Source organism: Melozone crissalis, unplaced genomic scaffold (genome assembly GCF_028551555.1).
Source record: "Melozone crissalis strain CALT ecotype California unplaced genomic scaffold, PUWL_Pcris_2 ptg000068l_1, whole genome shotgun sequence".
NCBI classification, from domain to species: Eukaryota; Metazoa; Chordata; class Aves; order Passeriformes; family Passerellidae; genus Melozone; species Melozone crissalis.
In genome coordinates, this window is record NW_026535846.1 from 15,995,009 (window position 1) to 16,010,018 (window position 15,010).

General features: G+C 45.7%; 1 protein-coding gene across 1 annotated transcript in view; it reads right to left on the reverse strand.

Annotated features, from left to right (window-relative positions):
- GPC3 (glypican 3) overlaps positions 1-15,010 on the reverse strand; it is a 139,079-nt gene that overhangs the window by 75,635 nt on the left and 48,434 nt on the right. The window lies entirely within an intron of this gene.

Here is a 15,010-nt window from a genome sequence, read left to right on the forward strand (position 1 = left end):
CCAGACTTAATTTAAGGCAGAGATAAATGTTTGACAAACTGTACAGTGCTTAAAATTAGGAAACAGTAAATGCTGACATTCCATTATGAAAAGGAAAATATTTATAGGTGTTTAATCACAGACAATATCCTGACTCTACCCCCAGCAGGTACCCTGCACCAAGTGTCCTCAAAGCCACTGGAAAAGCCCCCGCAGTGCTGCAGTTTTACCAAATGCACCAGGCTCACTTCAGCTGCAGATCCAATGTTTCATCTGCCCTGGATGGGAGCTGCTCCATTGTCCAAAGGATGCTGAGAGCCAGTGGTGCCACGTCCACCTGTGGCTGCCCAGCCAGGAACACTCTCACACACATCAGGCTGTCCCACACTGTCCCACAAAATTCAAGGTTTAGACAGACACTGTCATTTTGCTAGGAAAACCACAACACATTTTCTCATCTCTACCTTCAAAAACTTTAGGACCTTCAGCCCACATCTCCTCAACAAGGTGAGCAGGGAAGCCCCCACAGTTATTCCTTTAATTATAGCCCTCATCATCAGGAGGCTTCCCAAATATCCATACCCCACTAAATAAGGACTACATACCTACACACACACACCAGTTTGCATCTTAAAGCATCAGAAGGGGAAGCTTTCAGTGCAAACAAAAGCCTTTTCCTTTGGCCAGCTTGCTCTACCAGCCCATGTCCCACCCTCCAGGGTGCTATTCATAAAATGCTAAAATTAATGAACAGCCTTTCAGTTCACAGGTCACTGACACCCCACCATGTAACTGCTCTCAACTCTGTCATTCTGGAAACACACATCCTGGCTCAATTTGCATGAAAATTATTCATGTTCAATAATTAAAGGGAATGTTTAATTTTTAAAGCCATAAGAGTTCTCTCCCCCATTTGTTAAGGCCAGAACGCAGCTGAGCATGGTCTGACACATCTCCACAGGGGTTCAGTATCAGCACTGGCACACGCAATGCTGGGCCTTGCTGCTCGCCCTGCATAACCTCTGGCTTACCCAAGAGCTTTCGAGACCATCACATCTCCAGGACTTCCAGCTCTTTCTTCCTGGGTGCACCCTATTCAGGGATGCCTGGAAGGACAGGGTGCTGCTGCTACACCCCAGCATGCAGAAAGCTCTGGTGTAAGCAGTGATCAGAGCAGAAATTACTGATATACTTCTGCAAACAGCATCTCCACCCCATGTGGTGCCTGCACACCTCCCAGGCATCATGCTGAAGCATTTTGTCCACAGCTCCAGACACTCACACCAGGACTGTCCCAGCAAGGCAAGATCTGTGTTCCCAGGGGACAGCAATCCTGCCTTCCTCACAGCAGAGATTTGGGATGCAGGGACACAGGGCCCCTCTCTCCCTGCCATGGCAGCCAGCATCCTGCTCCTCACCCCCAGACAGAGGATGGCAAAGCTCTCCAGGCAACACAGCAGCAGGTGTGACACAGACTGCTCGCACTATTGCACTATATGAAATGCTGGTTGTACTATTAAAAGTTTTAAAACAACAAAAAAAAAAGTTTCTTTAAAGAGGACATGTGGATTACAAAACTTTTCCCCTCCCTCTTTATTCTCAAGGACACCAGAATAGCTTTTGCCTCAAAAAGCACAAAGAACATTTTGGACCAGTGTTTTTTTTTTTTGACAGCAGTAGAGACGGTGCCAGGATTTTCATGCTGTGCCTCACCATTCGCCTTTACCCTCTTCTCTGTTAGTTCCCTTTAGAAAAAGTCACCACTTTTCCGTTTTCTCACTCCTCTGTGCTTTGCCAGTTATCATCAGAGCCAAAAGACTCTTCACTGATTAGAAAAATATTCCAAGCTCCTATGCAAACCTCCTAGGGCGAGAAGGGCTTCAGAAAGGAATGGAGAACAGTGGTGCATCAGAAGAGCATGCACACACAGTCCCACTGCTTTAAAGGTCATGACATGCACATAATTTTTATCGTAATAACTGGCTGAGAGTGTCTGTTTTATGCGCCTGGGAGCTTTTGCATATATCCATTAGAAAGCGCAACAGGGACTATAAAGGCATATGGAGACTCCTGCTGCCCTATTAATAGATGCAAGAAATAATAAAACTTTGTAAAAAAGAAGTCTTACACATCCAAAATCTCTCCCACCCAACTCCCACAGTAGTTGCTTATTCTGAAATATTCCTCAGAAAGCGCTGGCTGCAAGAATTCTAAATTCCCAGCTGCCAGCAGCTGCAGTGACCCTCAGCCAGGCTCTGAGCACTTCAAACAGGAGGAAACTTTGAGGGTCAGTCCCCTGTGCTCCCACGAGGGAACCTCACAGGGACACAGGGGGGACATTGCATTATAGATGTGACACAGGCGTCCGATCCCCCATAAAATCCCACAGCCTGCATTTGCTGCTGGTAAAATCCGCCCCACTCACAACATGGCATTATAGAAACTCATTGCTGGAGCATAGTTCAATCTTTTCTCTCTTCTATTTTTTTTTTTTCAAGGATATTTTCAAAAGCTGCCATTTAAGGCAGCTGTTTTGCAGGTCTGGCTGAGGCAGTGTGAATACAAAGCAAAGCATCAGACTTGCCCCCAACTTCAGCAGGCAAAAGCACTGCACAGCTGAGCAGGGCTCACATTTTACAATCTCCATCACTGTAGAATACACACACTGATGCACACACAGCAGAGTATAAGACATGTTCCTTTAAACACATTAGCCATAAAAGAAAGGCTCAGGATAATTTCCATCCTTTAGTGGATGCAGGGAGAAACACAGGGACAAAGGATGAGGAAAAGGCAGATGTACTTAACACCTTCTTGGCCTCAGTCTTTAGTAAAACCAGTTTTTCTCCAGGTACCCAGCACCCTGAGCTGGAAGGCAGGGATGGGGAGTAGAACAAAGTCCCCATAATCCATGGGAAAATGGTCAGGGCTCTGCTACACCACTTAGATACAAACAGGGCTGGATGTGATCCACCCAAGGGTACTGAGGGAGCAAGCAGAAGAACTCACAGGGTCATTTTCTATTATTTACCAGCAGTCCTGGTTACCCAGGGAGGTCCCAAGTGACTGGAGACTGGCAAGTGTGACAGGACCTGGGAAGGTGGGATCACCTTGAGTGCCATTACATGGCATGCACAAGACAGCCAGGGCATCAGGCCCAGCCCACATGGGGTCATGGTCCTGCTTGACCAACCTCATCTCCTTCAGTGATAAGGTGAGCAGCTTGGTGGATCAAAGGCTGGGGATGTTGTCTACCTGGACTTTAGGAAAGACTTTGCACCGTTTCCCACAGTACTTCTCTTGGAGAAACTGTCTGCTTGTGGCTTAGACACCAGGAAAGAGAAGCCAAGGGAGCACTTACAGAATGGGAGCCAGAGCATCATCACCAGCCCAGCACTGGTGCCCTGGTGCTGCACATCCTGACTGCCTCAGTCAAGGGCAGCTCATCAGGACTCCCAAAGGATGAATGAAACAGCTGAACCTACTCTAGACCACAGATATCAGTCACTAGATGAAAAGCAGAGGTTATTACTTATTTTTCAAGCTGGACTCTTGCTGAAGTACCTGGAGAGGAATTGCTGCCTGATTCCAGCAGCCAGAAGGAAGGACTAAGCTCCTTTCAAAGTGCAAAAATTCCCCAGAACACAGCCCAGGGAGAGCTGCGTGGCCGCTGCAAACCGGCAATTAGAGAAAATAAATTGTAAAAGAGCATAACAGTGCCCTGAGTGGGGATTACTGGCAGGAGAAGGAAATCACTGTGTTCTCAGCCCAGATAATAAGAGTCTGCTGCTTAGTAAAAATGCCAGCTTTCCTGAGAAAGCACGTTGGCTCTTAAGCTGCAGCAAACTTCAAAGGGGTCGGCGGCAGGGCCGGAGGAGCTCTGGATTAACCTGCTGGCTGCCCCAGGCTGCAGGAGCTCAGCCCAGCCTGCCACTTGATGGGTTTATTTAGGAGATTATGTGATGCAGTCGTCTGAGCCACAAGGAGCCTGTACAGGTGACCCCAGCAAGCCATTCCCACCCAGCATCCCACTGGAGAGGGGAGAGCCAAAACCTGATGGCAGCACAGAGCTGGGGCAGCTACAGCAAAGCACCTCAAATTCCAAGCTCAGCAAGTGCTGCTTCACAAGCAGCTGAAGGTGTTTAGAAAGGTGAGACAAGGTCTGTCCTCCTCCTGACTCCCATGCCAGCTCACCAAAGAACAGCAGAGCCACCTCCTCACAGCACTGTGACCTCTGGGAGGAGGGACAGCAGGGTCCCCCATGGCACCAGGACATGCCACTGACTTCATGCTGCCCCTCCAGTAATGTGCTGCTCTGGTTCTGCTGTAAAGACAAGCTTCCAACAGGGACAGCTGTCCTTCTCTGGGTGTCACACAGCACAGCAATCAAGTCCTCTTTGGCAAAGGCTCAGCAGAGGTGAAGGGGCTGCACAGCAAAACCTGCTGCACCAGCAGCTCATCGTCCATGGGCAGCTGGGAAGGGAGCAAAGGTGGAGTGCAGGACTCTGTGACCCATGCACCCCACAGCACAGGAGTGCCAAGGCATTAGAACTGCACCTACAACACCGATTTTCCTGTTCCTTAACATCTGGACACATAAATCCTGCAACCATAAACTCTCCCTGAGCAGAGAAGCGCTCACCATGGCTACTCCCACTTACTCTGGGGAGCTGAGCTCACAACTCCCATTTGCACTTCTGCAAAGGACTGTTTGCTTAAAAACCTGTCTCCCCACACATATCTGGTCTGGCCAGGCTTCTCCTGCCTTGGCTCCACCTGATCTCTGGCACTTCCCTGCTGATGGCAAAACTTCTCAGGACACAAATAACAAATCATCAGGAGAGAGCTTGGCACTGGAATCTCTCAGCCCACACAAATCATTTTCACCCTGAGACAAAAGCATGGGTGTCCAGGCAGGACATTGGAAAATTAATCAGTTCATTAATCTGTTCCCAATGCAATCACTGCATTTCCTGCAGGCCCAAGGTTCCCAAACCTCTAAACACCCCTTACCTCTAAAAGCCAGAACTGCTCAGCCCCTCAAAAACACTACCAACCTCCATGGACTGGAATTCAAATATTCATCAAGGAAATGCTAAAAGTTTGGGTGTTTGTAAGCTCAACCAAGTATTTTCTGACTTGGCTCTTGCTGTGACACTGCTCAGAAGTGGCAAAAGAAGCCAGAGAATCCTCATGTGAGTAAGCTCTAAAAAGAGGAAATGCTTCTTTAATATCTCCAATGCATCAGACAAGTTCAGCCCCATCACAACAGCCTGTGTTCCCAAAGCACAGCAGAGCTCACCAAGAGAGGAACAACTGTTTGCAATAATGGCCTGGCAGCCACAGGCACTACTGGTGAGATGAACCCCAAGTCATTTTTCAAACAGCAGGTAATATTTATTTACCAACTTGGAAAAGGTTTGCAATATATCGAGCAGAAAGGAAACAAAATCTAAGAGAATTTCCCCTGGCAGCAATAAGAGCAGCCTCCAGATTTGTTCTGTTATGATTTACACTACACTGCAAGTTTTTAACAACATTATCTGGAGACAAAAGCTCTTCTAAGCAGTATAATTACTTTTGTCTATGGCATTACAGAACCCATCAGATGGTGCCACTGCTGCTCTTACAGGGTTTGTTTCACTGAGCACATTTGGGTATAAAGCTTAGGAAATGCTTTTTTTTCCAACTATGACACAGCTTTTTTGGTTACTTTTACAATATTGTCACCATAAAAATTATGGTCTCGAGCTCCCAAACTTATGAGATTAGCTTCAAAGCATTAGTAATAAAAAGTAGAACAATCCTGTTATTCTGTCTTAATTTTAAGCCATCAAGGTTTGCACTTTCTACCTTTGCTCCATCACCACCAGCCCAAGACAGCAAAGGTCCCATCTTTAAATGGGACAGAGCTTTTTCCAGCTCCATGCCCACTGCCTTCACTACCACAGGAGCCAAAGCTTCCAAGCCAGTGTTGCTCACCAGCCAATGCTAAATCCTTATGCTCTTATCAGAAAAGCATCTTCTCCTAATTATCTGTTTCTATCAAAACACCAAGCTCCAAAGCCATTTATGTTTAATTGTTCAGCTTACATAGTGCCCTGGCAGTTTGAAATCCACTCCCTGAAGTTTCTAATAAAAATACTGTATGATCCATCTCATTATACCCTCTCAAACTGCCCTGAAAACGCTCCTGTTCCAGTCCAGGTAACAGTCCAACTGCTACACAATTAGTCACACTGTGCTTCTCCCATTTAATATTTATATCCTGCACACAAAAACTTTGTTAATGCAAACTGCAGAGCTCACCAACACAAGCTGCTACCAGCCCAGAGGCAAGGAAATGAGAAACGCTGGTGTCCACAGCTCCTCATTTCCAGCCAGCCCCTCACCTGGACCAGACCCTGCCTGGAGAAGCTCTGTGCTCCACTCTGTCATCCACAAACGCATGATAGCAGGGTCAGGGTGCTGGAATGGACCACAGACAAGCAATATTTTATTGAGGGGCACCAGGATGCTTTGAGAGATCCCTTGGGAGTACCAAGTCAACACAGAGAACCCACATTCAGTGAAAGTTTAAAAAACCCCAAAAAATCTCACAGCAAACACCTCACAGGAATGACTTGGCAGTAAAATCTTTTCTGGGGCATCACGTTTGCTGGTGTTTTTCATTAAATATTGGTTGCACATCCATTGTGTAATTTGTTTTGCCCAGCATCAAGAAAGATAACGCTTCGTGCCATGACAGATGTGTGAATGCTTAACAGATTCCTGAAAATTTAATACAGACAAAGTTAAAAATGCAAACAGTTGAGGCTGGTGCAAGCAGTGGGTGAACACGATTCTTTATCAAAATCAAAGGGCAAGAGGAATAAGCAGGAGAAGCAGGCTCAAATCAAACCCTGGTAGCACAAGCTGGAAAATTCGAGGGAGAGGATGCAAGAGGCTTCTGCAGCTGAAATGTCGCTGTGGTGGAGGTAAAGGTTGAGCTGTAACCTGGCAGATGAGAGAAAGATAAACTTCTCTCCATGCCCCCCATGCCCCCATCCTGATGCTGAAACCCACAGAAGGCTCAGGGTTCAAGTTCACCTTCCCTGGTTTTTTAATCCCAAATACTGATTTTCTTTGCTCCTAGTCTCTCTTACCTCTCCAATTTGCTGCAGAGACAACAGACTCCATCTACAACACTTATGTCAAACCAGGTGCTCAGCCAGGGAGCACAGCCTAGTGCAGCAGGAATAGCTACAAAAACCTTGGGAAAAAGACCTTTCTGCCCTGGGTAACTGAGCAGGTATCACAGACCCAAGCATTTTATCACTGCAAAAGCACATCTAGGATTGTTTTGGTTTTATTTTTAAACACAAAGCACATTCCCTCCTCCCAAAAGCAAAATAAAAATACACAAAATAAAACAAAAAACAAAATACCCCAACAAAACAAACCAAACCAAACAACAACAACCACAAAACGACCCATAAAACCCCATCACATGGTCACCCACACAGCCTTATTTTACTAATTGGAGGCTGCAAAATCCACCTAATGGGGTTATCAGGATATTAAAAAAGCAGCATACCTCTTCAAAGATGAATGAACAAGCCACACATATCAAGCAGAGGCAAATTATTTCATGCACTCCCACCCAAATTTATAATCCAAGCATTTCTAAAGACCAGGACACCAGTGTGCATAGTTCTTCTATTTATTTTAAACTAAAAGTTATAAGCTACTTCTGAAAAAAAATGCAAGCCTAGCAAATTCCTTTATTCATCAGAATAAATGAAGATAAAGGAAGTCACCAGCTCAAACTGAGCTTGTACTCAAAAAGTCAAAAAAAAGTCTTTGGAAGTGCATTGGTCTCAGTAACTTTAGAGCAAGGCAGATCTGAGACTGGCTTTTCCAGGCTCCCTTTCATTCCATAGGGCTTTTATCAGCCTGTTAAGTCTCCAACAATGGAGAGCAGACTATTTATTTAAGCAGCAAATTCCTTCCTTAATAATCTCTCCTGGCCAAATTCTCTTTAAAGTTATCTCAACAGTCTGAGGAAAAGCAAATGGCAGAAGATCAGTTCTTGATCCCTACAGTCACACGTAGGACTTGCACTTCTATCAGGGCACCCGTTGACCACTCTTTAGTCACTCCTGCCCCTTTATTTCTGTTATCAGTTTCCTACCTGTGCTGGCTGATCTTGGGAAAGCCATTTCCCCAGTAACATTCAGCAGCCAACATCGGTTTAACTCTTCTCCCTAAGGAGTTTTCAAGACACAGAACAATGTCCAGGTTCTGAAAAGCAATCCAGTGATTTTCGAGCTGGTTTTGTCTCAAGATATTTCAGAGAAAGACAGAGGTTTCCAGCATGGTCATAAGACTGTGGATCACCTCAGGAGCACAGGCACAACCAGGCGCTCCAATGCTCCCTGGCACCACCTGACCACTGAGCAAACGCAGAATATTTTAGCAGCATCTGCTCGAGAGGGAGCAAGGTACCCACCCCTCCCCTCCTGTCAGAAACACCACAGGGGCTGACACAGGACACCACAGCCACAGCAGCACCCCTGTGACAGGACCCAGGGCATGCCAGGCACACAAACCCCAGGCACCATTTCCATCCTTTAAAAAACCAAAAAAAAAGGGAGACCTAATGACGGCCCCAGTTTCCAGCTTTAGCACTTTCCAAACACCAGACTCAACTTCTTCTCTTCCTTCCTCTGTGGTACCTTGAGTGGAGCCCCCCAAAACACTGGTGGTTTTGCTGGGGGGAGGTTGTTATGATGAAAACTGTTTTGTGTGTTTGATGGGTTTTTGGGGTTGGGTTTTTTTTTGGGTTGTCTTTGTTTGTTTGAGCAGGGCTTGTTTGCTTGGCTTTTTCAGGGGGGTTTTGGTTTGTGGTCGTTTTTTTATGGGTTCTCTTTGTTTGATTGATTTTGATTTTGTTTCCTAAGCTGGTGCATGGGCAGGTCCCAGCCCAGGGAGGAAGCAGAGAAGGGACATCACATCCTGGTGGCACCAGCTGAGCCCATGGCTGGTCCATGCCCAGCATCCCACATGGCTCCTGCATCCTGCTAGTCCTGGCTCAAAGCCCTGGTTTGATTAACACTCATTTTACAAGGGAGATGTTTTATCATCTCCTTATTCCCCCCTGTGAGAGCAAGGCAACCATTGTAACAGGAGCACGAGATGATAATTTGGCTCTCCAGAGCAAGACTCACAACCACAGCTGCCAGGAATCGATCGGAGGCTCCACTGCCTGCTCCAGAGAGGCTTTCCTTCAAGAACATGAATAATCCCCTGCAAAGTAATGGCACTATTCATCTCTGGAAAGTTCCTCACAGGCTTAAATCCCTTGCCCCACGGGGGCCACGTGTTCAGCTGCGTTCCCAGTAAATTAAAATTCAGCTCGCTCTTTTTCTGCAGAGGAACATGGAGAGGATCGATCGATAAATTTACCAAAAGTTTTATGGCAGCTGCTTTTCTCAGTAATAGAGCAACCACTGCTCAGACATGGTTTAACACATAATCTCCAGATCAATACAACTTCTGATTTATAAATAATGATAACAAAAGGAGCAAGGACAAATATGCCTGGGAAAAGAATAAACAGCTTCTCCAAAGGATACTTTCATCATAGTCCTCTCAAAATAAGATCAGGTATTTCAAAGGCTGCATGTGGAAACCAGCACAGAATATATTGCCTCCAAAGCTGAAGGTTCATCTTCATCACTACACTGTTCTGACTTGTCTGTTCTGCAACTCTTGGCACACGGGACCCTCTTGGTGGCATTTGTTGAGTATCAGCTGCTCATTATTCCAAAATCCCCTTTTTCCCAAGGAGAAGTTACCACACAGAGAGACCTCCGGTGTGAACACTTCCACACAAGGTCTATGTCCATACTCCAAATGTTATGTCTATTATGGAGTCTTTCCTAGGTATGATAAACACAGGTCAGAAAAGACTGTAAATCCTGACAATTTTTTCAATTACCGTGAGCGTTAAAATGATGCCACCACAAATAGGTTGCAAGAGATGTGCTGGAAGAACTATGAACTCACTGTAAATCTATTTAAGTTGGGAATTCATGCCTTGCAGAATTTTACCATTAGTCCTGAAAATTAGTTTATTGCTGGACAGGGAGGGCAGAGCCCATGAGGGTCATTTCAAAGACATACTGCAGCATGGCCTGTCTGAAATGGCCCCTCTGCAGGTGTTTAATGTGTTAGGGAGCCTTTGAGTAACTGCTTGCACACTTCCCTCTACAGATATCCTCCACTGAATAAGAAAAGGCTTATTCCTTTTTCTAAACCTTCACATTGCTCCCCCTCCCATCCATAACCTCCTCTTCCAGTGGAAACACTGACCCATTTGAGAGGTTATAACAATTTAGGTACAATTACTGAGTTGCTTTGGGAATCAACACCTGGGGTTTTTTAATATCCATGGAGAAAAACCAAGGGGGAAAAGAGCTCAGGTTCAAATACAGAGAATTCTGATCCAAAGACAACCACCTTCCCCTACCCCAAGCCTACCATTGTTCCTGCCAGAAGAACACTTCCCTTTGAAAAGCCATTTTTTCTTTCACTTCTTGTCAAGAACCAAAAATTTCATTTCCTGTGATGTTTGCACTTAACTGACTGGCTCAGGCATGTCAGAGATTGATCCTTTTTGATAACAAAACAGTGGGAGTTTTAACAGCCTCTAGAAATGAAAAAGCAGAGCAAACCCATTTTCCACTCTCTGAACTGAGCATTTGCTGCTTGTGGGAAGTGGTGGAGCCATCATCCCTGAAGTGTTCAAAAGATGCATGGACATTTCACCTGGGGACATGGCTTAGTGATGGACACAGAGGTGTTGGGTTCATAGTTGAACTCAATGATCCTCAAGTCTTTTCAGACCTTAATGATTCTGTGATCTGAGTGCAAATCTCCCTTGCCCAAGATAAGCTGAGCTCCAGCACCATGGAATGGAAAAGATCCTTGGGAAAAGAGCAGGGGGGTCCTGTATGCTTGTCTCTGGCATCAGGAAAAAAATGTACTTCTCAACATGGGCAAAGAGGGGTGAACATCCTCTTTGCAGACAGTATCCCATATGTACATCAAAATCCAGTTTCCTGTTTGAAATAAATAGCATTCTACAAACACTCTTGCTTTTCTCCAAGGTTTTCAGCTTTTCACCCAAGACCTTGGAAGGTCCCTTAGAACAGCTTTACCCTGAGCCAGGACAAAAAGAGCAAAGCCCAGGGCAGTTTGGCCACAGCTGATGGGCAGCCACACTTCCATCCAGGAATACCCTGAGCCCTCAGAGGGACCTTTGGAGGCAGGGAAGGAGCTGGAGGCAGCAGAAGAGCAACAACTCCCTACAGCATCCCTGCATCCCAAAAACATTCCCGGTAAAACCTTAACCACAGTCACGCTGCAACACTGTGGATACCCTCCCCATGTGCTTTTCCATTACAAACACTTCACAGATTCCCTGGAACTTCAAGGCAGCTGAGAGCAGGTGAACAGAGCTGAGACAGGCTCTCAGCAGGCTCAGTCCATGGCTCAGTGAAAAGCTGCCTGCGATCAGATGGGACAGACTCGCTCCACTGCTGACACTTCTCTTCAAACTCAGTCCATTCACTGTGACAGCTTTTGGAAAAGCTCCTCCCGATGTCCAGGAGCGGCAGCTCAGAGCAGACACGGACCAGCCTTTCTCTAAAGGCTCCAGAGAGGGGCAGGAAAGACTCCTTTGATTTCCCTGCTACTGCTGAGCCCCAGGCTGAAGTGCAAACCTCCCTCCTCCTCCTCCTGGTACCAATTTGACAGCATTTTACATGCTCAAGAAACCCAGAGTGCAATGAAACCACAGTGGCAAAGCTCAAACTGGCAATGGAAAAAGCAGCTCCTGCCCGGGGTGGCTGTGCAGGGAGTGTGTCAAAAACCTTTAAAATCTGCAAACATGCAGCTCTGCTGAACTGGCCCAGACACCAACCCCCAATCTCTGCCCAGACAAAGAGTCCACGGACGCCAGGGCTGCAGAATCCCCCCATAAACACTTTCATTTTAAGCCTGTTTAACTGGAAAAGGTCAACAGCAGTAACAGCACAACATGTGTTATCAGTTAAATAAAGTTAGCAGCTATCAGTTAAACAAAGACCACTTAGACAAGCCAAAGCAAAGATCCTCTGTATTCCAGGCACCCAGATGAATCTCTAATACCCTGCTAAGCCTCTGTGTTTTATGTGCAGTCTCCATGAAGTCTGCATTGGGCGTTTTTAATTGCACATAGATGAATTAACCACCATTAACTATGAATTAAACAGGGTACAACTTTTTTTTAAAAAAGTAACAATATAAAATGCTGGAAGTGTCATCTACCCCTCTGCTGAGGTCCTGATTTGCCATCAAGCACTACCTAAATTATCATCCAATCTGTATATGCAGTCAATAGTGTATTTTTCTTCCCCAAAAGGCTCAAATAGAGATAGCTATTAAGCCAACCTTTAATAAGAATGATTGCCTTTTGCAAGGTGAATATTTTCATACCTTATCATTTAAGGGATATAAATACCGTGTGGGTTTCAACTGGCACACTCCCCACTTCAAACAAGTGACATTTGTAGAAAGTTTCACTTTTGACAAAGGCTGAATCTATTCCCAACCACTGGAATTGCTCTCGGAGCTTGCACAATCTGTTATTTTCTGCCAGCCCCAGCTTTGGACAGAGCCGATTAAATAAAGACCTCAATTTACAATTAAAAACCAAAACAATCCAGCCCTTGCTGCTGTGGGAAAAGCTTGAAACTGTGACCTGTAGTGCTGGCAGAGAAGAAAAGTAAATTAAGAAAAACCTCACAGTGTATCATTTTTCAAACTTACCAATTTTAATGCCGATCACATTGTTCTTAGGGCTTTAATCATGATTTGGTACTGCCTTGAGGTTATGGGAACTGAAAACCACATGCTTCCACTCAAGTGAGACAGCAAAACATTTTGCAAATTCATCTTTCCTATGAAGATGCTCATGTTCCATCCTAATCTCTACTTCCCTGCTAAAACAAAAATAAGCTTAAATCTCCCAAAGACTGAGTAGCTTAAGATACAGTGCCATAAAACCCCTGAGCACTTTTACTCTTTTCTTTCCAGAGCATCAGTGCAACCCTACCCTGACTTGAGGGAGTCACAGCCTTTACCTTTATATATTAAGAAAGCCAACCAGTTTTAAAACATGGGCATCTTACCCTTCCCCATTTCCCAGGCTGACATGCCATTTATCCCCAGACCTAATGAGCTGAATATAAGCACAAGATGCCATTCCAAACAGCCACAAACCACAAATGATTCCTCCCAGATGCAGCCCTGGAAATTCAGACGTGTTTTCCCTGCAGGCTGAGTGGCACCAGAGCCAGGACCCTGCAGGGCTGGGGCTCCCACCCTCCCCAGCACCGGGGTGTGATGGCACCCCCAGAGCCAAACACATTCCAGGGTTTGCCTCCATGGCTGGGAAAGGAAAATTAGGGAGAAAAAGCTAATTTCCTTTGCTCCTGAATGAATTATTAGCTACAGTTCCTGTCCTACAACAAAGCATTTCTGTTGGCTTAAGCAGCATGAAAGCAACACAAAGTGAACAGAGGAAAACAAAGAGTTTGAAAGTGGCAGGTTTGTGTTTAGCAATGCCAGTACATCGACCCTCACACAGGAGAGGAAAAAAAAGAAGAAAAAGCATTTAACAGGAAATGTTGAGGGTTTATGTCTGAGCTTTGCCACCCTCACTTAACAAACAGAACATTTTGATTCCTCGCTGTTTTTTGTGAAAGGGGACTGGGAGTCCCCATAGCTGGTTTCTGAGCACACACATCTCAAAGTTTTTCCCTCCATCAAGAAAGTGAAGTAGACAGCAACATCAACTAGATGGTAGGAAAAAAAAGTAAAGAAGCAGAAGCTGAATTGCTTCTTGTCCTTTGTGTTCCTGTGCAAGCTCATTCCTGCATCAGTCCTTTCAGCCCAGGCCTGAAAGCCTTAAACTCTGTTTCCAGCCCAGGTCTGAAGTCTTTAAACCCTGTCTGCAGAGAGAATTAGGCTGGATTTATTGCAAACACCTCCTCTGGACACTTGTAAAGCAATCTGAGAGTACCTAATGGATTTAGGATTTAGCTAAATTGGTGAAACACAATAAAGAGATTAAGAACACAGTCCATCACAAGCAATTGAATTAGCACATCCTTTAAAAGCTACAGCATCAGCAAGGTCCAGGAGAAACTACCAAGCAGGGAAAAAGTGGAGCAGAAATGCAGGGCAGAGAATGGGGTTTCCTGCAGCAGATTGTGGGGAAAGTCTGAAGGAGCTGCCCAGGGCAGCCAGCCCTGCAGGGACACAGAGCTCCCATCTCTAACACAGCACACCCTGGCACCAGGCAGCAGCTGGTCCAAGCTCATCTGTAGAAATGAAAGCTCACATTACTACTGGCCATTTAACTTGGGAAAACGCATCCAAAAAGAATGAACAAGTTTAAAATAGCACATTGCTGGATGCAGACCCACTCCCATGGGTGACCATCTATATGGATACCCTCAGGATCCAGCCAAGATCATCTCACAGCCTCATCTGGCCTCACTACATCTCACCAAATGGGGTCACAAAAAAAACCTACTACCTGAGGCTGTGTCCAAGAGTTTCACGTGCAAGGTCTTTCTGGAAAGGCACATTTTTTTCTTAGATTTCACTATATGTTTCCATGTGTTTCCTTGAATCCTCTTCCCCTCCATCTCCATTCCAGCACGCTGCACTGAGGGATGCAGGGGAGCAGATTGCAGCCTCTCTCCCTGCTGGAGCTTCTTCTCCAGCTGGGCTGAGACAGGGCACAGGGAGGTCTTTGGGCAGCAGAAATTGAATCAACTCAGGGAAGTCACAGCAGCAACTCCATCAGCTCTCAAATGGCTTGGCACCACCTTGCACTGGCTGCAGCATCTTCCAGCCCAACTCCCAAGAAAAGGTTCCTAAACAGATTTATCATAAACCAGTGTTCTCCGCAGTCCAGAAAAAAACCATGAACCAT